This window comes from Carettochelys insculpta, chromosome 33 (genome assembly GCF_033958435.1).
Source record: "Carettochelys insculpta isolate YL-2023 chromosome 33, ASM3395843v1, whole genome shotgun sequence".
Lineage (NCBI taxonomy): Eukaryota > Metazoa > Chordata > Testudines > Carettochelyidae > Carettochelys > Carettochelys insculpta.
The window spans coordinates 1,092,943-1,116,526 of record NC_134169.1 but is presented as its reverse complement, the minus strand read 5'-3'; the positions used below and the strand labels follow the sequence as shown (position 1 = coordinate 1,116,526).

The 23,584-nt window shown below is 51.7% G+C and overlaps 4 non-coding genes across 4 annotated transcripts; 3 read left to right on the top strand and 1 right to left on the bottom strand.

Moving 5' to 3' along the window:
- The first annotated feature begins 3,447 nt into the window (after window positions 1–3,447).
- TRNAL-CAA (transfer RNA leucine (anticodon CAA)) lies at window positions 3,448–3,556 on the top strand. The gene is made up of 2 exons: window positions 3,448–3,485; window positions 3,511–3,556. It is a non-coding gene; the product is annotated as a tRNA-Leu (tRNA).
- A 7,115-nt stretch (window positions 3,557–10,671) lies between these two features.
- On the top strand, window positions 10,672–10,743 carry TRNAG-UCC (transfer RNA glycine (anticodon UCC)). Its single transcript has one exon. It is a non-coding gene; the product is annotated as a tRNA-Gly (tRNA).
- An 8,768-nt stretch (window positions 10,744–19,511) lies between these two features.
- TRNAV-AAC (transfer RNA valine (anticodon AAC)) lies at window positions 19,512–19,584 on the bottom strand. Its single transcript has one exon. It is a non-coding gene; the product is annotated as a tRNA-Val (tRNA).
- A 2,621-nt stretch (window positions 19,585–22,205) lies between these two features.
- TRNAF-GAA (transfer RNA phenylalanine (anticodon GAA)) lies at window positions 22,206–22,278 on the top strand. Its single transcript has one exon. It is a non-coding gene; the product is annotated as a tRNA-Phe (tRNA).
- Window positions 22,279–23,584: the final 1,306 nt, after the last annotated feature.

Below are 23,584 nucleotides of genomic sequence, written 5' to 3'. Positions count from 1 at the left end.
GAAAAGTGATGGGGATCCTCTCATTTCTGCACTGCAGGCACCCAGTCATGTAGCCAGCACCTGTACTGGGCACCTATTTTCTGCTCTGAGAACTACACTAATGCCAGGTTTGTAAAACCCCAAAGGAGATTTTGCCCCAGTGGGTCACTTCCCCACCTTACGGTTGTGCCCTGGGATAGCTGTTTGGTCTCAGCCTGTGGGCAGAACAATTCTATGCAAGGGGGAGGGAGCCCCACACCTTTCTGTGGTGCTTGTGGTACCCGAGTGGGAGAAAGGGAAAGATGCTCAGTCCTGCCCCACACCGCTCACACAGGGGATGGGAACTGTGGTGGGAGTGGCAATAGCCTCAAGGGGCTCAGAAAGAGCTACAGGTGGTAACTCGACCCTGTGACTGTCTAACATGAATGAGGGTAAATAGGGCTGCCAGGCTGGTGCAGGGTTGCTCTGAGGATGCCCATTGACCGTTTCCTCTCCCACCTGGTGGGCAAGGGAACAGCTGTGCCTAGGGGGCTGCATTTGAAAGAGGAAGTCAGGCCTAGGTACTGCCTTAGCTGAGAGAAAGTGGTGATGCTCATGTGAGCCGTGTCCCGAATAGGCAGACAGCCCTGGAGCAGGTAGGAGTCAGTTGCAGGTGGGTCATTTCAGTGGTAGAGAAATTCTGTTGCTTTATCTCAGTTTTCATTCTTTTTTTTGGAAAGTCCTTGAATCCTTATTGCATCTAAAATAACCTCCAGAATATGAAACTAGTATAAACGATGCAGCAGAGTCTGAGTTTTCAGAGAGGGGTGAACCTGCTCATTCATCTCAATGAGGTGTTGACTTGGAAACCAAATCACAACTCATGGAATGACAGTATTAGTGATTGAAGTGCTGATTCTCCAGCTAACGTCTGCTTCCATTGATGCTGGATGTAGCGGCAGGTATTCTGGCACAGCACAGTGAGGAGTACAAGCCTATTAACCCAAGTGTTAAGTGTCCCTTGCAAAAAAATGAGGCGAGAGGAAGAAGAAATTAATTCCCTGTTTCATACCAAGATTCTTATCTTCTTCCTGAGCACGAAGCCTTCCTGGGCAGGTTTAGCACTGCACAGGCACAAGGTTCTGGAGTTGGGGTGACAGCTGTGGGGTCTGTTCCTGCGGGCTCTGTGTCTGTGGGTAGCAGAGCAGAAACAGCAGCTGCTGGTCCAAGGCCATGTGCGTTGGGAGCAGATGAGCTCAGGAGCACGCAGCAGGCTGGGGTCTGTCCATCAAAAGCATATTGCAGCAGGTGGTGATTGTGTTCCCCCTATTCCAGGGAACATGGGTCGTGTTAATGTCGTGCTCAGGGCAGTGGAGGTAGGGGGATAGAGAGGGTATGAGGGAACACCCGGCAGAGGTCTAGGACAGTGGGTGAGGCGCAGAAGGGTCTGAGAGTTCTCTGTTTGACCCTTTTTCCCCAAGGGTTGACCTGGTGCCTGTAATTCTTCGTGCCTGCATTGTCCACCCAAATGCTCCCTCACAGGGCATGTTTTGCAGCTCAAGCCACAGAGGGAGGTGTAATTGTCACCAGCTCAGGCTAAGGGAGATGCTAAACTGTGGTCCCAAGCCATGTAAGTCTGGGGCTTAGCTGGGCAGTGGCAGTCACTGGAGTAGGGGGTGGAGAGCCATGAGCAGCAGGTGGGCAGGCCTGGGGGGAATACAGGAGAGAACAGCAGAACGCAGGCTGGTGGGAGGAGAGGCGAGAGCAGGAGGCAGACTGCAGGGGAAGAGGCAGAGCAGGGACGGGAAGAGGTGAGCTGGGAGTGAGGGGAGAGCACAGGTGGGACCTCAGCGGGTGGAAGCTGAGCAATGTATCTGGCGGGGATACGGGCACAGTGAGCAAACCAGTGCCTCCCCCATACTTCTACAGAGCTCCAAGTGCTCACATGAAGCCTCCACTTCTCGGGACCTTCCTGCCTTGGCACTAGCCGTTTGGGAAGAAGGGGCCTTTGAAGTCCGGGGGTCCTTTAGAAAGGCCCCGTTTACATGGGCAGGGTGTGTTGTGAATGCGGCACTTTTGAATCACTCGTGGACACCTCTATGCTAACGGGGAGCTGCATGTTCATGGCAGCACCTCATTCGCATCTGCAAAAATCCCTCATTACCTTTCCCCTTTTGAAAGGAGGGGCAGTGGAGACAGGCCCTGTTTGTGCCTCTCCTAAGTGCTGTGGGAACAACCTCTGGCACGCAGAGAATCCATTCCTGGTTTTGCAGAATGGTTTCCTGTTTTGCTGAAGGGGTCCCAGTTGGTAAGAAGGAAATGTTGAGTGGATGTGAACATTGTTGGTTGGAAGGTTTGGTTGAGTTTTGTCTCCTCAGGAGAAGTGGAAACTGGGGAAGCTATTGCACCATTGCTATTGATGAAGTTTTTAAAAGTTCCTGGTGCCCTTTGCTTTCCCGTTCTTCGAAGGGAAAGTGGCTGATGCACTGGCTTCTGAGAAAACTTTAGAAAAGTATCCAAAATGTCTCAGGAGGTATTTTCTGCAGCTTGACACTTATCACGTTTGCTTAACAAATAAGTAGTCACTTGTTCAAAACCAGACAGAAACCATCCTCCTTTTCTCTTGTTATTTCTTCTGTGGGATCAGCTAATTTCTGAAAGAATCCTGAACAGCTCTGTTTTCTTCCTCATTGCTCTTTTTCCTTTCATGAAACTTTAACACTTGAGGGATAGTGGGGAATAAGAGCCAAAAAGAGGTCCCGTCACTTGAGCGCTTGATTGCCACGTATTTAACAAATATGAGCATGGAAGAATTCCAACCCTCAGACTGCGTCAAAGAAAGCGAGTTCTTCTGAAAGATTTTTTGAATGAAGGGGGCTCTTTCGAAAGAGCCCATGGATTGTCTCCACTCAAAAACCATTCTTTTGAAAGGAAATTGAAAGAATGCGTTGCTCCTTCTGCAATCAGTCTTCCTTTCCTGTTTCAGGAACAGCACCTCCTTTCCAAAGCTTCTTTTGAAACAAAATGTGCATAAACGCTTTGCAGGGCCCGTCTTTTGAAAGAACCGTCTTCATTTAGGATCCCTGGTCCATTCTTTCAAAAGAGTGGGGGTTGTGCGGATGCTCGCTTTTGAAAGAGCAGATCACTCTTTTGATAGTCTTCTTTGTGTGTGGACGCACTCTTTGAAAGAAGTTCTTTTGGATGAGATCTTCTGGAGGGCTTCTTTCAAGGGATCTCTGTGGAGTACCCAGAGCCTCAGCGTGGCAAACTGGCAGTTCCTCCTTCATCCATTTCTTTTCAGCTAATGGCAAAGTACCTCCCAGCATTAGATCATATCGGGGTGATAACGTATGAAAGCCAGCTGAGCTGGAGAATGGCTCTTTGCTGTTGAAAGATTTGTGCTGCAGATGAGTACAGAATGAATTGAGCCTGCCTGGCTCATCAAATATTAAGCAAAACTAGCATAAAGAGAGTACCCCTTTCAGCTGTGTCAGGATGGCCGAGTGGTCTAAGGTGCCAGACTCAAGGTACTGTCTTTCCTTCACCTGGGGGTTCTGGTCTCCTGAAGGAGGCATGGGTTCAAATCCCATTCCTGACATCACTTTCATTTTCTACATGCCAAACTGGCCTCCAGAGGCTCCTGGAAAGACTGACCTGTCAGCATACTTCCCCTGGCTGGAGTCTACCAAGCCTTGCTTTGGATTTCTGTTAGGGCAGTACCAAGACAGGCATAACTCAGACATGAACTTGGTGGGCAAGTGATGGTGAACCTGCAGTGTCAGTTTGACACTTGGAAGTTGCTGTGGGAGGAATATGTCTATTTGGGAAAGGATCCTGAGTCCTTATCCCAGCCATGTGCCTGCGCACAAAGAGCAATGGCCCCTGCAGGAGGTGTGTCATAGGGATAAGAGTTATCCCCGCAAAAAGCACCACACTGTTGAAGGAAAAGACTTCTCTGTGTTTAGGCGGCTGACATCCAGCTTTATTGAATTCAATAAGGCAACAGATGAGCCAAACTGGACACCAGTAAGGCCATGTCCAGCAAGGCTGCTTGATGCAGCTAACTCGAGTATTTTATACCCTCACACAAACAAGTCCAGGGCCAGAAGCAATTAGTTCGAGAAACATCAGTTATTTTCAGAGAGAAAACTGTTCTCAGCAAGGAGGAAGAGGCACTAGGGAGCAAGAGCCCCAAATGCAAGGAGTTCAGTGAGGCATTCCACTGAGCTCACCCTCCCTGCCAGGCCCAAACAGGTGAGGGAAAGTTCAAGCTCTTGTGCACATGCAGAAATAAGAAACAAGAAACGGCGTCGATCTAAGATGGCTTCTACAGCACCTCAGAAAAGAAAACGGCTGTGATGTAACCCAACAAACCCAGCCGCACACCCAGCTCAGCATCCCCAGCTGGCTGCCCCCAAACTCCCAGCAAGGCTCAGCACACAATGAACAACCCTCCCTTCGCCTGGCTGGACACCCACAGACAATGGTCCCTCCAGCCTTTTCCACCCATGTGTGCAATAAATTTTGTATGCTCTGAATTATGCACCAGTGTGCACCACCAACAGAAACAAAAGCCTCAGTGGTGAGCGCTCTGCTAATCAGCCGGGCAACACTCGAGTCTCTCCGAGCAGTCACACAAGGGCACAGATAACAGGGAACCCAGCCACAGCCACAGCACCGCACCCAGCCCTGCCCTGATTTGCCTCACTGCTGGGCACAAGGGCTCAGCTCCCTGGGATGCACTGAGTGAGGCAGCCGACTGGCGGGAGGGGTCCGATGCCCTCACAGCTGCAGGGCAGGTCACCCACCTGCCCCTGAGCTCAGCCCATGCTGGAGGCAGCCGGACAGCTAAAGCAGAACACAGTGTCAGATGGGGGGAGGGTCCTGAGTGCTGCTTCCCAGCCGCGTGTGTCAGCCATGGCCCTGACTTCCTCTTATAATCCAACATCCCGGTCAGAGCTGTTCCCGTTCCCTCCACGGGGAGGGGAGATGGTCAAGGTGCTCTCCTGTGCCATTGCATATGGCTGAGCACAGAGAGCCCCAGACCCCCACCAGTCCCGTGCGCTGGGAGCCAGGTGGTTGTTTGAATTCTGTTTTGCTGAAGACGTCAGGCCTGGGCCCTCTGATTATTTACATGTCTCTGGCTTAACAGCTGGCAGGGCCGTTCAGCTGTGATGGTGGAGTGGTTAAGGTGTTGGACTAGACCTCCAATAGGGTTTTCCCTGGGCAGGTTCCAATCCTGCTCACAGCGAGGCCTGTGTTAGCCACACTCCTACCCTGGCAATGCAGGCAGGCACTCTGAGCACAGCCTGAGCTTGCCACACAAAGGTGTCTGTGCCTGGGGCAAATGCTGAGGCTGTGATGCAGTTGCTGCTCCAGACACACACTGGCTGCTGCTGTTTGGGGGAGCCTCTCCGCCGTACCGCTTGCTGGAGGACCGAGGTGCAGACGGGTTCGAAGGAGGCGGCTGGGAGCTTTGAGTATCTCTGTGGAAAGCTGGTCCCAGGTGGGAGGGCCTGCGACGGAGAGAGCAGGAAACGTGTGTGTGGCTGATCCAAGAGGCGATGGAGGCTGGGGTGAGGCTGACAGGAGGTGGGACCTGAATGGGGGTAGCAGTAGCGCAGGGCGGTCGCTCACGAAGGGCCAGGTGAGTGCAGCGCTGCAGCCTGTGTTTGAGGAGGTGAGAAGTGGGAGTCAGCGGAGGCTGCAGAGACAGGGGAGCTGTGTGAGCAGCAGGCCAGGAGAAGGCCCATTTTGCAAACGCTGCGCTAACGGAGCAGCTGCAAAGGAGCAGAGAGTGTCCGGGGAGACACAAGAGCTGCAAACCCTGCCCAGGGCCGCCCATAGCCCCCGTCTGTACCCGTCCAGCAGGGACACATGGACAGAGCTGGTGCAGGACCCAGCCCCAGAGCGGAGCCTGCCCATGTCCGGACTGTGCTGCTCCCAGGGCAGGGCACTACAGCTGGGGTTTTGTTCTCAGTGGAAGCAGGGGAAGAGGGAGCTTTGGTCTGGGCCTCGCCCAAGGTCCTTCCATCAGGGTTTTCCTTTCCACTGCACAGAGGCTCTGGGTGCAGTGGGGTCGGTGGCAACTTGGGCAGGGTTGAAACAGCTCCCCTCTGCTCCAAGCCCTGCCCTCGCCTCTGGCTTTACCTCTTTCCTGCACCTGCCCCACCTGCCAGTGGGAACAAGGTTTGGGCTCCAGGCCCTGTGTGTGTCTCTGCGCCCTCAGGACTTTCTCCCACCCTTGGGGTTTGTCCCCTCACTCCCTGTGCACAGCCCCATGTGCTCCCCACTGGCACTTTCTCAGGAGCTCCCCACACTGCATTTAGTGCAGCCAGGGGCCCTATTCTGCCTGGGCTGTTGTGCCGGTGGGGAAGTGCCCAGCTCCCAGGGCAGCAGGAGAAAACGGCACTTTCAACAGCCTTTCTCTGGGCACTGCTGAGCAGGGACCCCAGGGGCTCCAGGGTGGGACAGCCACATGGACACGTGCCTCAGGCCCTGTGGCTGGTGCTGCAGACTGATCTATTGCTCTCAGCGTCAGACAGAGGGGAGTGTGACATTCATCTCTACAGGGAAGTGTCTGCCCCTTTCCCAGCCCAGCCCAGCCCAGCCCCTGGGAGAGACCAGAGCCCCTGAGCCAGCACTGGGGACAGGCCCTTCTCTTTGAGGCAGCTGCCCATGTGAGTGGCTGCAACTGAGCCAGGGCTGCCCCCACCTTACCCCCATGTGTGGCTGGGGCACTGCACCCCAGCTGTGTTTGGGGCCGTGCTCACCCCAGGAAGCCGCACCGCAGGGGACAGGAGTGAGTGTAGCCCTGCAGGGCCAAACCTGATGTCCTGTGTCCCCGGCTGACCAGCCAGTGGCAGAAAGGTTCCTGGCAGCATTCACTTTGGTGAATATAAAAGGCTCATAGAGGTATCAGGTGAGGTGGCTGAGTGGTGAAGGTGATAGACTACATATCCCTTGTGCCCTGCATATTATGCAACCCTTCTATCAATGGCAGGTGCTTGCCAGAACAGCCGGGTTCAACTCCTGGGGGGTTTCTTGTCAAGGACACAACCAATCAGCTCAAGCCCCCACCCAGTGGCCTGGGACAATTTCAGCCCACTTGCTGGGTGCCTGTAAGGCGGTTCTCCCCCCCCCCCCCCCGCACCAGCACATAGTCTGAGATAGAAACAGCTTATTTAATAGCAATGACCATAACGTACCCCAAGGTTACAGTGACAGATGCCGTGTGTCTAAGCAAAGAAGAGACAAACCCCTTTACCCAGATCCCATCCCCATACGCTGTAGAACCAAGTCTCTTGCTGGGGCTCTTGGCCCTTTACCCCACACACAGTTTCAGGGTGTACCTCCTGCGGTGCATCCCGAACCCAGAGCCCATAGATATGTCACAGGGGCAGTACGAGCTGCCCACTTGTCTGCAGCATCCCACTGGCTGCCCCTTCTACAGGCCAGCCAGCCACCAGTTGCCGTCATCCGCCACTCTTCCTACATGCCATCCACCATCATCCACCACTACTCCTACCAGCCAGCCACCTGCCAGTCAGCATCGTCCCTCCCTCACCCATCACACTGCTGGGGATTGCCCTGAAGTAGAAACCTGTGATTTCAGCTCCATGTGATCTTAGCTGCTACTTTGCAACTTCAGCTCTTAATACCTCCAGAAGGGCTTCATGAACACCCTAGCACCCAACTCTTTGTTGCCACAGGTAGTAACAGCCAGACCAAACCAGACCTACAGCTTTACAAGCGACCAACAGACAAAACCAAATCAACAAGCAAGCCAACTAACCTAATTAGTACTGCCCCTCAGATGTTTACAATGCTTTAAATCAGGGAGCCCTTCATTATCAACGTCTTTTGCAGCTGTGGCAACTGCTCTGTCCACTACAACAACCCAGAGCATTGGTGAGATCTCACAACTCCCACACTGAGTGTCAGCTTAAATTGTGATTTTACAACAACGTGTAGACCAAATCTCATGGCTGACTTGTGACCCATTAGGCTTTGCCTGAAAGGTATCACACACGCACACCTTTGCACTCTCATGCAGATGACCTCTGGGGGACACATTCCTCCCAGCCTCAGTAACCTTGTGTTCCTGCTGCCACATTCCCTACACAGAGGTTCAAATCCCATTATCATTGAATCTTTATAGTCACCAGCCTGCTGAGGTTTGTTGAGTTCCAGCCTGTGTGTGTGATGTTGCTTCCTACACACACCCTCCCTCAGCCTGCTGCCTCCCAGCTTCTCTGCTGGCCACAGGAAAAGCACAGACCAACTCTGGGAGGCTGAGCTGAGCTCTGGCTGCCAGAGGTGGGGGTGGGATGATTTCATTTGCCTGACAGGGCCCAGCTTGTCTCCAATGTCAGACCAACAGTGCAGTGCTCATCTCAGTCCCCTGCAGTGCTGCTGCCAGGACCTCAGCAGGGCCCCAAAACAACCAGTGGTGCAGTGCTCTGGTAAAGAGGGGAGTCCTGCTCAGGTGCAGCCAATGACAGGGGAAGGGCACCTCCCCAAGGCTTCATATGGTGCTCTGGTCTCTCCTAGCTCCGGGGCTGGGCAGTGCACATGTGGGAAAGGAGCAGATACTTGAGCAGGGGAATGAATGATGCTCTGCCATGGACAGTAATAGCTCCATCTACAGCCCAAGTCACAGGGCATGAGGCAGGTCTCCATTCAACTGTGCCACCCTGTGCAGATCCTGAGTTCTTCTGTGCTTCTCAGCAGCTGGGCAAAAGCCTCTTTGGGACTTATCTCCTGCCCCACAGCTGAAAGGAGCCCCACAGTTTAGAGACCCCTTTTGGGGAGTGGCTGATTTTCTGTCCCATTTTGATGCTGGCTGCAGAGCACATGCTGCTTTGCGGGTGGGAACAGCCAGGCTCTGTGATCTTTAGGGAAGTCCTCTGGCCACAAGCAGTCATGGCCCTCCCCTCTTCTTGTGCTGGCCTTGGGTGCTCTGGAGCATTAGAGCATCCCACGAAGGCGTCAGAACTAGCAGCCCCTGCTCCAAGGGCCCAGAGGGGGACAGATGAGTTGGGCTCTAGCCTGGAACTCTTCCTCTCACTTGCTGTCCCCTGACTTTCTTAGCCTGCTCTGGATGGTCCTTCCTTTAAATGCCATGTGTGCAATAGGAATAGCCTGACAGCTCCAGGTGCTGGCAACAATTGTGTGGCAATCAGGAGAAGCTGTGAAAAACACAACCTCACTCCTCAGGTATCTCTTCACAGACTGGTAAGTTGCAGGGCCTCGACCTATTGCAGCCATGTTGGTGACTCAGCCCAGCCAGAGTCCTATCTAGCTCCAGTGGGCCTCACTCATCCAGCAGGAGGAAAAAAAAACTTCCTCAGGTGCACCAGTGAATAAAGAAGCCCAAGCTTTGGAGAGACAAAGATTTACAGCAACAACACAACCAACCAGCCGTCCACTGAGATTTGAACTCAGATTGTAGAGATCAGACTCTTGAGTACTGCTTTTTACACCCCAGGACCAACCAAATGTTACTTCTGGGGGCATCTGTGACTCTTGACAGGCTGGCACCCTGCACTCCATGCCACCCTCCAGCTGTTTCACCTCTCAGGACACTCCTTCCTGCCCCATTTCTACCACTCTTCTCCCCTAGACATTGAGCCCAGCCCATCTTCCTGCCACCTCCACCTGGCTGTAAGGCAACATTTCTTAGAAGCCCCCAAAAGGTGAAAAGGGTTAATTTTTCTTTTACAATAAACAGCCTGCAGGGAATTAACAGAAATGCAGAGACTGGGGAGCTTGGTGGTGCATGTGTATGAATATCTAGCTGAGGGAGGACATAAAGGCCTTGGCTGTGAATTCCCAGAATAAATGACATCCTCTCGACACACACATTTACAAAGTGTGCAGAGACCTTTCCTGCTGGAAGTGATGTATTTGATAGACTCTGAATGAGCACCTCTTTATGGAAATAAGACCCAAAATTCTTCATGTCAGTCTCAACTGTCAGTTTTGCTGTGTAGCCAGATTTCAACAAAGGGAGGGGTTTGCTAGGTTTATCTGCATTGGCACTGACAAATGTTAAGGGTTCATTTCCATTTTCAGGATCCCCATACTATAGAAATCCAGAGCATGTTGGGAAAGGTGATACAACTATTGTCATACAAGTGGCTGCCTTTGAAAAGGGGAGCATGGATTAGAAAGAAGATCACTTTACCTGAAATCAAACACTCTATCACTGGCTGACATCCATATTTCACTCTTGCTTGAATCGCTAATCTTCAGATCCCTGTAAGACAAACTCTTCTTCCCCAGGCTCCTTTTTCTGTCCCAGCCCAGAGTAGTTTTTCAAATGGGTGTTGATTAAACTTTCTCTCCTCAGGCGCACACCACAGCTTCCCCACTGACCTACCTTCTCCCACTCACATAGCTACCATCACTCAGGGAGGCAGATTTCCTTTGTGTGTGGGACAGTGTTCTTCTATATGCTTGGAGACTGTTTAGGAGAAGTCAGAGAAAATGCACTGAAGGACATGAGCCGATCTGTCAGGTGTGGCTGGGTTTGCATTCAGGGTAGGTAAGTCTTCTATCTGGCACATGTGATTATCTAGCCCCGCTTGTGCCCTGTGAGTGATAGAGAATAGATCTTCTACAATATCAATATATCAAAGCAAAACATGGGGTTGAAGACACATGCTCTGGCATTCATATTCCTGATTTTAGCACACACCCTTGAAGGAGGTGTTGGTGGTGTAGTGGTGAGCATGGCTGCCTTCCAAGCAGTTGGTCTGGGTTCAATTCCCAGTCAACACAGGTTAACTTCTTGCTTTTAATTTCTCTGTTGGAAGCGGAGAGAGGAGATGTCCTGCTCCTTGGTGAAATGGGAAGTGTCTTGGCTTTTTAAGCTATCATGCTTGGGGTCAGCCAAGTTCTGTCAGCTCAAGGTTGTGGATAGCTTCTGTGCAACCCGCCCCACTGCCTTGTGGGTTATCCTGGTAAGGTGCAAGGCTGAGGGAGTAAACCCAGACAGAAAGTCCGGAGGGGAGTCCTTAGGCAGTTCCGTGCCAACTTCTGGCATTGACCTGGCAGTCTCTGCAGCTGAGCTGGTACCAGACGTAGAGGTCATCCTCTCCTTTGGATGATGTCAGTAAAGTCGAGAGGGGGACACTGGAGTCTGGGCAGCCCAGAGTCCCACAAAATTGCCCAGGCTCGCGCCTGGAGAGGTACTCCAGCATCTGCAGTAGCTTTGTTGATTTTCAAAAGGCATTTGACAGGATAGATCAGAAAGTGACTTGGGCGCTGTTGGAGTCACAGGGAGGGGATAGCAGACTGATCGGTTGTTGACAGGTATCAACAACAATGCTCAGGCAGTGGTAAGAATGTGTGGAGGGATGGGCATTTGGTTATAACAAGTATCTTCATCATGCATCTTGACAAGATGGAGGAAAAAGTAGACGGAGTAGCTGCTCGGGATGATAATCTACAAGCTGAGGTTTGTGGATAATATAGTTCTCATTGAAGATGATGAAAAGAAGGAAACAAGAATGGTGCAGGTGCTAAATGAGGAAGGGAAGTGGTAAAGACGGATTATGAATATTGTTATACAAAAACAATGATATATGTAGATTAGAAAATTAGAAGGGAGATCAGTGCAGATGGGATCGAAGTAGAGAAGATCACATATGTGGGAAGCAACATCATATATGCTCTGGGCTGTGAGAAGGAAATAGCGACTTGAATTGTGAAAGCAAGTGCAAGTTTGAAGGCAATGGATGAGAACTGAAGAAACAAAGCAATTATCTTAGGAGCAAAGCTGAGTGTCTTGAACACGTGTGTATTCAGCAGCATGATGTGCGGTTGTGAGACATGGGTGGTAAGGAAAGATTCAAAGAGAAGGATATTGGCATTTGAGAGGAGCTGTTATAAAAAGATCCTGATAATGGGATAGATGCTGAAGATCACCAACAAGGAATTCTACAGAAAGAAGCAACTGAAAGAAAACCTACTGCAGCAGGTTATGCAATGGAAGTTACAGGAATTTGAGTCTATCTGCAGAATGCAGGAGGAAAGAAAAATCAAGACCCTGGTATTTAACATTATGAATGGTTCAAACAGGAAAGGCAGAGCCCACAGAGAATGGGGAGATGGTGCACTAGATGGGTGTGGAGTTTGTCTACAGAAACTAAGCTGTTCCACCCTGGACAGGGAAAGAATGAAGGAAATTGTATGGGAGTCATTGGCCACCAGTGAGCACTGAGCCACTGGTCCTTGAGGGTCTGTGGATTAGCTGGTTGAAGCGCGTGTCTTAGAAGCAGAGGAGCCTGGGTCCCATTCCCAGTAGTGCCTGGGTTTTAGCAATGGCGATGGCCTCTGTGGCTTAGCTGATTAATGCATGACCTGGCATCCACCCACCCTCAGACTCTGTCTCCCATTCCCCACAGCCCTGAGCCCTGGCTAGGAATTGCTTCAGACCCTGCTGCCCCTCACCCGCTGCATTAGGCCCCCGCCGGGTGTCCCCTCAAACCCTGCCTGTCCCCTCTCTCTGCTACCCTAAGCACAACATTAACACGGCCCATGTTCCCTGACAGAGGGGTAACACCATCACCACCTGCTGCAACGTGCTTCCTCTGGAGGGACCTGCTCCCAGCTCACCCACAGCACATGGCCTTGGAGCAGCTGCTCTCCTGCCTGCTCTCCTACCCACAGACACAGAGCCCGCAGGAGCAGACCCCACAGCTGTCACCCCAACTCCAGAACCTTCTGCGAATGCAGCACTAAACCTGCCCACCAAAGTGACCCACGTGCAACTCCTACCCGCTCCAAGTGTATTACCATATTAGGTACACGGCTCACATGTGCATCACCACTTTCTCTCGCCTGAGGTAGTCCATGGTCCTGACTTCCTCTTTCAAATACTGCCTCCAGAGCAAACGTGTGTGAGTTCCCAGCAGGTGGGAGAGGAGATGTTCAAAGAGCTCTCTTGCACCCTTGCACACAGCTAAGCGCAGACGGCCCCAAATCCTGCCTCCACATTGAGAGGTTTGGTGGGGGGAACCCAGCTGTAAGAGGAAGGGGCTCTGGTCTCACTTTGCGTTGGAAGAAAAGGCTGGAGAATGGAATTCTTATTGGAGAACGTGGGCATCGATCCCACTGCCTGTTGCATGCAAAGCAATGCAATTAGCTCTACCTTTTGAGCTAATTCCCCAGGGTATGAGATAAAGCCCTGCCCCAGCCACCTCACTGTTGAGTCCATATGTCCCTGCAGCTCCCCAGCTCCTTTCCTAACACTTGTAAGACCCGTTCCTACCAGCTGGCTGGCTGAGCTGTTCAGACAGTGCTGCTAATAACACCAAAATGACAGTTTCCAGCTCAAGGTGAGCCCTTGGGGCATCTTGACTAAGTGGCCTGGCTGCTCTGGACAGGGAGGTTCCTGTGGCTTTGCAGTGCCTGATGTCCTCTGAACAGGTTCTACTGGCTGCGTCAACTCCCTGGACTCAGCTTCATTAAGCGCCGTGGGCAGGTGAGATACATGTAACAGGGGTGGCTCTGTGAACTGCAGAGGTCTGTAGCATGCGGTGCTTAGGCAGATACTTCATTTCTGAGAGCAGCTGCGGTGGAGATTGTGGAGAGTTAGTGGTCTGTGGGAGGAGGTGTTTCCATTGGGGCTCTGGGGTGGATATTTATGTTTCACTGAATGGCCATGTCTGTGATTTATTTATAGGGCCATTTTCAGAGTGCTCCATCTGGGTGTGTTTAACAGCTGGAGCTGTAAGAAAGGGTGATCATATAGAGGTACCGAAATGGGGCATTAATATTCTTTTTAATATGACGTCACATGAAATAACTGTTAGAAGCATTGCTCCTTGTGAGTTATCCCCCGGTTAGATGTGTTTGTCTTCCACACCTTTGATCTGTTCCAAACATGTATTTATAGGTAAGGATGTTAATCTGTACCCATGATGCAAATCTGCACATGACCCCAGCATTGGTGTTGCCCCTAAAAAATTCATCCCACCTCAAAGGAAATTCCACCAGGCCGAGGATGGGCAATGTCCGAGGGAACACGGATGTGGCCTTTGTCCTCTGGTGGCTGAAGAGGATGGGGTGAGGGCTGCAGCTGGTGAACCTTGTGGGCTGCTGCCCTCCCACAATGGTCAGACCACTGGACGGATGCAGAGCAGAAGCTATAATTCTGGATAGTTTTGCAGAAAATGTTTCCTCCCGGCCTTGGAATTGACTGGGGCTGAGGGAGGTGCGGACTCTTCCATGTTACACCACTGAGGGGACAATGCTACTCCTTTTGCTTGACACCTCTCAGATTATTCATCTGATTTTTCTGGCCATATTTGGGAAACTGATTCATTCTGTCTGGTGCACTCCGCTGTGGGAACAAGAGCCCCCAGAATGCAGGGAGCAGTGTCTGGGAATGGATATATTGCTTGGCATTTAGCCACAAATGTCATGAGGTGCAGTGCCTCAGTTTCCCCTTTCACACCACAGTGCAGGCTTGTTACCCCTTTCCTGCTCTACCCAGTTGAAAGCCTGTCTAAAGGTCGTGGTTTACAAGCTGCCTGCTTTTGGGACTGCTCTGCTCCTCCCCCAGCATGTGCACAATCTTTCTCCCAAAATCACGTGTGTCACACACTGTTAAAGGATTCACCATCATACCTGGCCCAGAGACAGCCACAGACACCCCCAGCCAGGCTGCTCCCCCACCCCCTGGAAGGCTCAACACTGACCAAAGGCCTCTCACAGATCAGCCTGAGGCCAGATACGTAGAGACACCCCCAGCCAGGCTGTTCCCCTGACTCTGGCAGGCCACACAGTGACTGAAAGCCTCCCCTCAACCAGCATGGGGCCAGCTGCGGACAGTCCGCTCCCAGTGTCAGGAGGAGGCAGGAAGCAGAGCAGCTCCTCAGCAGCTCTGTCACCGCTCCCGCTTATGGGACTCAGTTTGGCAGTGGGGCAGGAGATGTGGCCTCAAGAGGTTTCTCACCTTCAAATGAGAAGCAGAGAAACCCCCAGGGCTGCAAAGAGGCAATTCAATCAGCTCCCTCCAGCACAAGGACAGGCACCATTTGGAAGAGGGAAACTGCCCAACACACAAGCCTGATTTACCCCACCTCTTCTTTGGCAAGGCCAGAAAGGTCATGGCTCAGTGGGAGCAGCCAAGGCTCATGCCTGCCCAGCGACTGCTTCCCAGAGTCCAGTTGGAGCCAAACCATTGCTCAGAGCAGCCAAGGAGAAGGTTGCAATCTGTGGGCAAAGGCTGCACAGAGTGAGTGTAGACCAAGTATGACCACATGGGAACTCAGACCACCAATGGTCTCATCTGAAGTCCAAGACTGGATCCAACTGGCCACACAGAAAAGCGGCGCCTGAGCCCTCCTTTCCGGCAGGCAGATGTTCTGCTTCTTATGCCGTTTTGCAATGAGCAGAGACTCTCTGGGCTCCCATCAGTAAGTGGTGACGACAGAGTCTCAGCATTAGAGGAACCTCCCAGAAATCAGCCTGCATCCCCCACTGGTACAAAGCCCTCCCATGGACCAAACCCAAAGGGGCCTTGCTGTTGTGTTCACCTCAGCTGCCCTGAGGGAGGCCACTGCTGTGGCTGAAACCTTCCTGCCCTCACACCCCACTTTGCCAGACCCTGAAAGCCAAGTCTGACCTGGTATCGGAGTGGACAGGCTGTGTTAATAAAGGTGGGGGGGTCCTTGTAATCTGTGCTACCTTCCCCCACCAGCAGCCCCCAACCCTGGCTCTGCACCAAGTGGGATGTTAAACTATAGTAACTATGAATCTCCTTGTCATCGCAATATTTTCCACTGGGCCTGGCCTGCCCATGCCTCAGCCACTCGCTGACCTGGCCCACACCCCTCCCCATCCAGCAGCTTGAACTCCCATCTCCACAGACGGCTGTGACCAGAAGACACCATCTTAGACAGTTCAGCCAACCACATCCCAGCTTTTACCCTGTTCACCCCACAACCCCCTCTGTCCACTTTGCACCTGCCTCTCCCTGCTGTCAGGCTCTCCCCTAGGGGTTCCTCTGCCCCACTTCAGGCTCCCCCCAGCCCTACACTGTCAGTGGGGCTACGAGGGCCATGGGACAGGCCCTTGCCACTATTTCCTGCCTGAGCAGAGCAGGATGTGGCCCCGGGGGAGAAGGTGGGGCAGGGACTGGTGGAGGCAGACACCAGCAGACACTGGGGGATGAAGCAGACGGGTGCAGGCAGAGACAGAGCAGAGCAGGACAGCATTGCAGAGCAGAGCAGAGTGGGGCATGGGAGAGACGCCTACTTGTCTGGAGCTTTGCTCACAGCAGGTGGCAGCAGCCAGCTTGTGTCTGGAGCACCGACCACATCACAACCGTGGCATTTCTCCCTCGAAAGAGCCAGCCTTTGTGCAGCAGGATTAGGGACCCAGCTTCTTGCATTTGCCACGGACACAGGGTGTGCCAGTGTGTGTGGGGCTGAATTGCCCTGGGTAGGGGTAAAAGGCAGGCTTTGCTGAAAGCAGGATTTGAACCTGTGCACGGAAGCCCTAGAGGATTTCAACTCCAACACCTTAACCACTCGGTCATCACATCTCTGAGCCTTTTCCTGTTTTGTTATCATGGATACTGTTCTCAGCCATGTGCAATGGCACAAGAGAGCACCTTGAACATCTCCCCTCCCCTGGAAGGAACGGGAACAGCTCTGACCTGGAGGCTGGATTTGTGAGGAAGTCAGGACCATGGACAAAGCACATGGCTGGGATGCAGCACTGAGGATCCCTTCCCCAAATACAAGTATCTGCTCCTCATTTGACACTGTGTTCTGCTAAAGCTGCCTGGCTGCCTCCAGCATGGGCTGCACTCAGGGACATGTGGTTAACCTGCCCTACAGATGTAAGGTCATCAGGTCCGTCCCACCAGTTGGCTCCCACACTCAGTGTATCCCAGGGAATGAGCCCTTGTGCCCTGGGGTGACCCAAAGCAGGTCTGGGCTGGGTGGGATTCTGTGTCTCTGGCTGTGTTCCCTGTCACATGCTGGAGTTACCTTCTATCAGAGCTTTAGTTTGCTCCCTGCAAGCCATTTGGTCTGTTTCTCTTTGAGCCTCTCTGTCCGTTGCAGCCAGTGAAGAGAGCACAGTCAACCTGGCCAAGGCTGTTGGCTGATGTTTTTGGTTCATTAATTGCAAAACTGTTCCCTGTCTTGCTAAAAGGTATTGCAGGTTCTCACTTTCAGGAACTCATAGGAGCAGGGGATGCTCAGTCCCAGACTAGCCATAGAAGCAGAAATCCCTGCCAGGATAGAAATGAGTTGCTGTGTTTGTTGCTGAGTTCAATGGGGGAACTTGTGTGATATCCAGTGTCCCACAGAATCTCAGCTGGATTCTTCTTCCTCTCTCCTGAAATGCCATCACCTGGGTGGCACTTGTCATAACACGTGGGTGGGTTGAACTAGTTACAGGAGTGGGCAGAGGTCTAAGTGCTGCATTTCAATAGCTCAGCTGGTAGAACAGAGGACAATAGGGAGTCTTCAGCAAGAAGCCAAGAGCCCAAGGGAGGCCATTGATTGTCTGCCAAGCCCCTGGCCCTGCTCAAAGGTTTCACACAGGGAAAGCTGTAAAGTCAGCCCCGCCCCCAGGGCACAATGATTTGCACTGGGCTGGTAATAAACCAAAGGGGTTGTGTAGAGAATCACAAGTGGGACTGAAGGGCAGAAGGAGACAGAAAGGCAAAATGTTCTTCTAGTTACACAGCAGCAAATGCTCACCCTGAAAAGCTCCAGCCGGGGCAGCACAGCCCATCCCCCACTCCGTGAGAGACAGGCGATAACTCTGCCCCACAGCTGGGCCGTTCCTCATTCCACCCCTGGGGTGTGAAGAGGGAGAAAGGAGGGTGTGGGGAGCACAGAGTGAAAGTCAGGCTGAGGGAGCAAAGGGGGGCAGGACTCCAGGCTCTGCTGGTGGGACCCTGGCACTGGGGCAGGTGGGGTGGGAGGAGGGTAGATTGGTGGAGTCTGATCCGCACACTGCAGACAGGACAGGAAGTTAAAGGGGGTTTTTCGTTCCTCTCACCCTCAATGTTCTCTTGGCGACAACTCCAGCTTCCGTCGGGCACAATGTCTGTGCTGGGCAATGGGAAGGGGTTGTTGTGGGCAGTCCATCACAGTGGCTCAGCCCCACAAAAGCTCGTCACTTGATAAATTAAGTTGGTTGTCTTTAAAGTGTTACAGGACTGCTTTTTGGCTGAAGACACAGACTAATAGAGATACTTCTCTGCCAGGACCCACAGTTCAAAGAAGGGGGGCACCATGGCTTAACTGGCTAAAGCACCTGCCTTGTGAACAGGGCATCCTTGGTTCAACTCTCAGGGGTGCCTTGTTATACATCATGAGCAATGTTTTCCTACATGTGTCTGGGGACCAAAGAGCCCTCCCTCGGCAAGCCCAGTCATTGATGGGGAAGGCAAAGGCTGATGGAAGAGGAGCATTGGGAAGAATCCAGTCACAGACAAGAGCTCACACAAAGGCAGCTGAAACTGGTGTTGGAAAGGTGGCTCCTCTGACTACAAGAAGAGACTGATCCTCCCAGCACTATGGGTCTCTGGCACTGCCTGTGCCCAGAGGGTGACAGTGCAATCTCTGCAGGTGGGGCGGGGCAGGAGAGGGAGAGTTACTCTCCTCTCACATCCCTTTGTTTGTCACTGACAAAACACAAAAGAGTTTGGAGAAAAGTCCCAGAGAGGCTCTGTGGCTCCCCTGCCCATGGACCTCCCAGGTAAGGGGAGATTAGGAAAGCAGCACCCAGTGGTGCCTGGCCAAATCTTTCTGGCTGCCTCTCACCTGCTTTGCAGCACCTCTGGGCTGTGCTGGAGAGTTCAGAGAGCTGCAGGAGGCGGCTGCCATCCTTCTGGAGGAAGAACAACCACTGACAGGTGGACAACTGAGGTGGCTGCAGAGTGGGTGTGGGCAGCATGGGAGGAACCTAAAAGCCCTTTGTCTGTCACTCATGTCCCCTGCAGAGCTGCTTCCTGGGGTGAGCAGGGGACTTTAGTGCCCTGCCCTGGGAGCAGCACAGCTCAGCCCATGTGTCCCTGCTGGGTGGGTCCAGAGCAGGGCCATGGGCAGGGTCTGCAGCCTTTGTGTCTCCTCCTGTCACGCTCTGCTCCTTTCCAGCTGCTCTGTTAGCACAGAAGCTCCAGCTGGATTGGCCGCTTCTCCGCCAGGTCAGTCTGTGAGGGGCCGATGGGAGGCAGGTTCAGGAGCAGGCTTTGGCTGGGTCTGGCTGGGACTGAACATGTGGGATCGGGCAGGGGCACTTGCCTGTCACAGCTTCTTTTGGCTGAGGGGCAAAGATAGTTCTGTGATTCCCAGCCAGTGACATCAGTGAGGGAAAAGCCTTCAAGTACATGCTGGGACAGAGTTTCTGTGCACTAGCAGCAATGCATCTGCTGGGGTCTCCTGCTGTACAACAGGGTCTGGTTCAACATCTTCTTGTCACATGGGTGCTGGGCTTATCTGTAAGAGAGGTTATAGGAGAAAGAGATGAGCCCTTCTGGGCATAAGAGTGAGCCCCACAAACAGAGGCATTCATGCTTCTGCCTGGTTTTGAACCAGGGACCTTTTGCGTGTTAGGCAAATGTGATAACCACTACACTACAGAAGCTCTACTTTATCTTATCTTGCCTTCCCCTAAACTGCATCCTCAAGCCACTGCTTGCCCTGCCACATGTGGATGGGGGACCTTATAGAAATTGAGGGGAGTCCTTTACCGGCTCAGCTGCTCGAGGAGAGGAAAGCAGCTGCATTCACAACTGGGACTTTCAATATCAGCTCTTCCAGAATTGAGGTCCTGACCGGTTATGCAAATAGGACATGCAATATTTAAGTCTGCACCTCATTTGCATTTTCTATTGGCCACATTTCCAAGCCACTTCCCAAAGGGCTGGGCAGTGTAGCCACAGCCTTCCTGTGTAGATGCTCCACAGGACTTTTTGAAAGAGCTGCGACCTTTCTGAAAAAAAAAAATCTCTAGTGCAGACATAGCTGTGGGGAGAGAAGTAGTAAAGCAGAGCCAGGCTCCAGCCTAAACAATTGTAACAACTTATAACAAAGAAATGTGTGTGTGCATAACAGAATACCAGAATTCTTTTAACAACTACAGAACATACATATGGTTAAACACCAGTTTTACTCTGAATTTGTGTTATTCACTTCAACAAGGACAAGGGTTTCAGCGCTCTGCCACTTGAGCTAACTCCTCTGCCGAGGAGCAACTCTTAACCCACTCACCTTGTTCCTGAGCCCATAACCAGCCTCTCTCTGCTCCTGAATCATTTCTGGAAGGGCCACTTCCAAGGCATTTTTCAGGTGGGCTGGCTAGCTAAGCTGTTTGGCTGCTTATTGTAATAACAACAAGTTGGTGGGTTTAAGTTTACTTGGTATACTTGGTAGACTAAGAGTTCTATGTTCTTTCTTAGCTCACAGCTGTAAGTGCAGAAGAGAAGCTGGTGGGAATGTCCATTTCAAAGTTTTGTGTAAGTGTAGACACGGCCCATCAGAGCTCACATCAACCACCTATTTAGCAAATATTTGCATAGAAGAATTCCAGCCCTGAGTTCTGCAAGCCGGCAGTTCCCACTTTGTCCAAAACTTTTTAGCTAATGACAAAGCACCTCCAAATGTTAGGTGAGGGTGATTCTTTATGAAAACCAGCTGTGCTGGAGAACACCAGTTTGGTGTTGAAAAAGACGTGCTACTGTGGTCTGCCTGAGCAATTCATCAAACACTACAGATAACTTGGACTGAGAGTTCCCCTTTTTCACCACTGCCCGAGTGGTCTATGACTCCAAACTCAAGGTACTGTCTGTCCCATATTTTGGTATTCTGGTCTCCAAAGGGAGGTGTGGGTTGAAATCCCACTAATAACATCAATTCTATTCTCTGCATGCTCAGCTGGCCTCGTTTCAATGTCTCTGCTAACATTGCACCAGCCCTCGCTATGGATTTCTGTTAGACGAGTGGCACGACTGAGGCACAATTCAGACACTAACTTCATCGAAAAGTGATGGAGATCCTCTCATTTCTGCACTGCAGGCACCCAGTCATGTAGCCAGCACCTGTACTGGGCACCTATTTTCTGCTCTGAGAACTACAAGAATGCCAGGTTTGCAATAAGCCAAAGGAGATTTTGCCCATGTAGGTCACTTCCCCACCTTGCGGTTGTGCCCTGTTATAGCTGTTTAGTCTCAGCCTGTGGCCAGAATGATGCCATGCTAGAGGGAGGGAGCCACACACCTGTCCATGGTGCTTGTGGTGCCCTTGTGGGAGAAAGGGAAGGTGCTCAGTCCTGCCCTACACCACTCACACAGGGGATGGGAACTGTGGTGGGTGTGGCAATAGCCTCAAGGGGCTCAGAAAGAGCTACAGGTGGTAACTTGACCCTGTGACTGTCTAACATGAATCAGGGTAAACAGGGCTGCCAGGCTGGTCCAGGGTTGGTCTGAGACTGCCCAGAACCCAGCAAGGGTTTCCGACAAATTTCCTATACCTCATTAGCATAAGGTCACGTGATTTGGAGTCCAGAAGATGCTCTTCCAGACTCCTGAACATCAGGTAGAAGCTGGGCCCCTGAAAATTTTTGGGAAGAAGGGGCTTCTGGAAGGGCTCCCTGGGCCACGCTTCTACATGGCATTTTGGAGTCCGGAAGGTGATGTAATGCTAATGAGGCACAGGGAATTTGCTTCCATACCTCATTAGCATCTTTCGCTCCGTGTATTAGCATGCCACTTCCAAAGGAAGTGACCTGTGCAGAAACAGCCTATCAGTCACACTTTCTAGTAACTCAGGAACATTCGGGGGGAAAAAAGCCCCAAGTTTAACCCAAACTGAAATGTTTCAAGGATTCCCAGTTTTTCTACCATACTTCAGAACAAGCAATTGCTGTTAAAATTAACAAATATTACAAACATAGAGGTATTTGTAGAGTGAACCCTATGCTTGCAATAGATTTATTTCAAAATATGAAAGAAGCATCTTTAAAAAAAATGTGGAAAGATACTATTGTAGCAAAAGAGTCAAATCCCATCTCCTTCCCTGCCATCAGTATCCTGCAGTCCCCTGGGTCCCTGGGTGAACCCAGGAAGTAAGGCAGAAATGGGGCAAAAGAGGAACTCAAGCTGAAGGAAGCTGCCAAAATTGCCTCCCAAGGACACTTGTGATCAGAGCAACAGCTGAGAAAAACATCTCCAATATTGAGGTGATGGCCTGAAAACCTTGTATGCAGTTGCTGAAGTAGCTCAGTTGGGAGAGCATTAGACTGAAGATCTAAAGGTCCTTGGTTCAATCCCAGGCTTCAGCAGAGCTTTTCTGAACTTTGGCCACAGAGCAATTAGTGACTGCATTGGGCATTGTTGCTGGCAAATGCTCCTGGAAAAGATATTGTCAGCACTAGTGGGACACCAAGGCGCTAGCATGCTCTTCCTTTCTTCTCTTATGCTTCCTCAGCAAGGGGAGCAAAAAAAAGACCCCATTGTGCCCACGATGATCCAGGCAACTTCACAAATCTTGCTGAGTGTTCCCAAAAGTCCACTGCTCAACCCGCTGAGCAAGTGAAAGGCAGCTCTTAGGCCCTCTCACCACCCCTTTCTCCAAGTTGGCCCATCCAGGTGTCATGGCAAATGCCACACAGGTGGATGGCATTGCAGGGGAGGGTCAGAGGAAGGCAGCCGAGATTCTGTGGTGCACTGGTAATCACAAAACTTTCCAAGCTGAAATCAGCAAAAAACACAGTATGTCATTTGTGTCCTGGCCTGTTTTTATGCTTCTATGGCTGGCCTGGAGCCGGGCATTCCCTGCCCCTGTGAGTGCCAGCAATCAGACAGCCTGTGGTACCTTTCAATGAGACATGGGAACACTTTTGCAATTAGTGAAACAAAAAACATCCACCAACAGTAGTTGTCCCCTTTGCTGCACTTAGGTGCCTGTATGCTGTTGATTTCTTCTCTTTGAGGCGATAAGAAGCAGCCGGCTCAGAAGTTGCTGAGCTCGCCCATCTTCCTTCAGATGTGAGATTGCCTCTCTCCACTTGAGACACCCTTTGAGGTGGTGGGCCGAGAAGCCTTTAAGGCCTCTCTTTTCTTGGTTTCCAGCTTTAAGCTGCTGGATGAGGAAAGAGTGGCCAGGCAAGTGGGTGGCTGAAAAAGGGAAGGAGGTCTGACAAACAGGAAATGGTGGAGTGACAACAAAGTCCACAACCCCTTGCATATTTTTCCAGCCACCTAAGTGCAGCACCAGATTTGTGCTTGGTCCACAGGGAGGGCTTTGAAGCAGTAGGGAACGTAGGCCATTTTCTGGGAGGTTCCCCTAAAGTTAAAATACTGTTGATGGAGCTCCAGAGGGCCTCACTCATCCACTAGGAGGAAAAAGCCCCAACTCAGGTGTACCCGTGGAGAAGAAAGGCCTTGGAGAGACAGAGATTTAGAGCAAACCCCACAGATTTGAAACCAGATTGCAGAATGCAGAGCTCTGAACACTGCCATTACGCCATGGGACCTGCAGATAAACAATTTCTGGGCACCTGTGATTCTTTGGAGGTTGGCACCCTGCTTACCTTGGCTATTGATACTGGCATACATGCATTCCTTCTGAGAAAGGTAGAGTTGCTG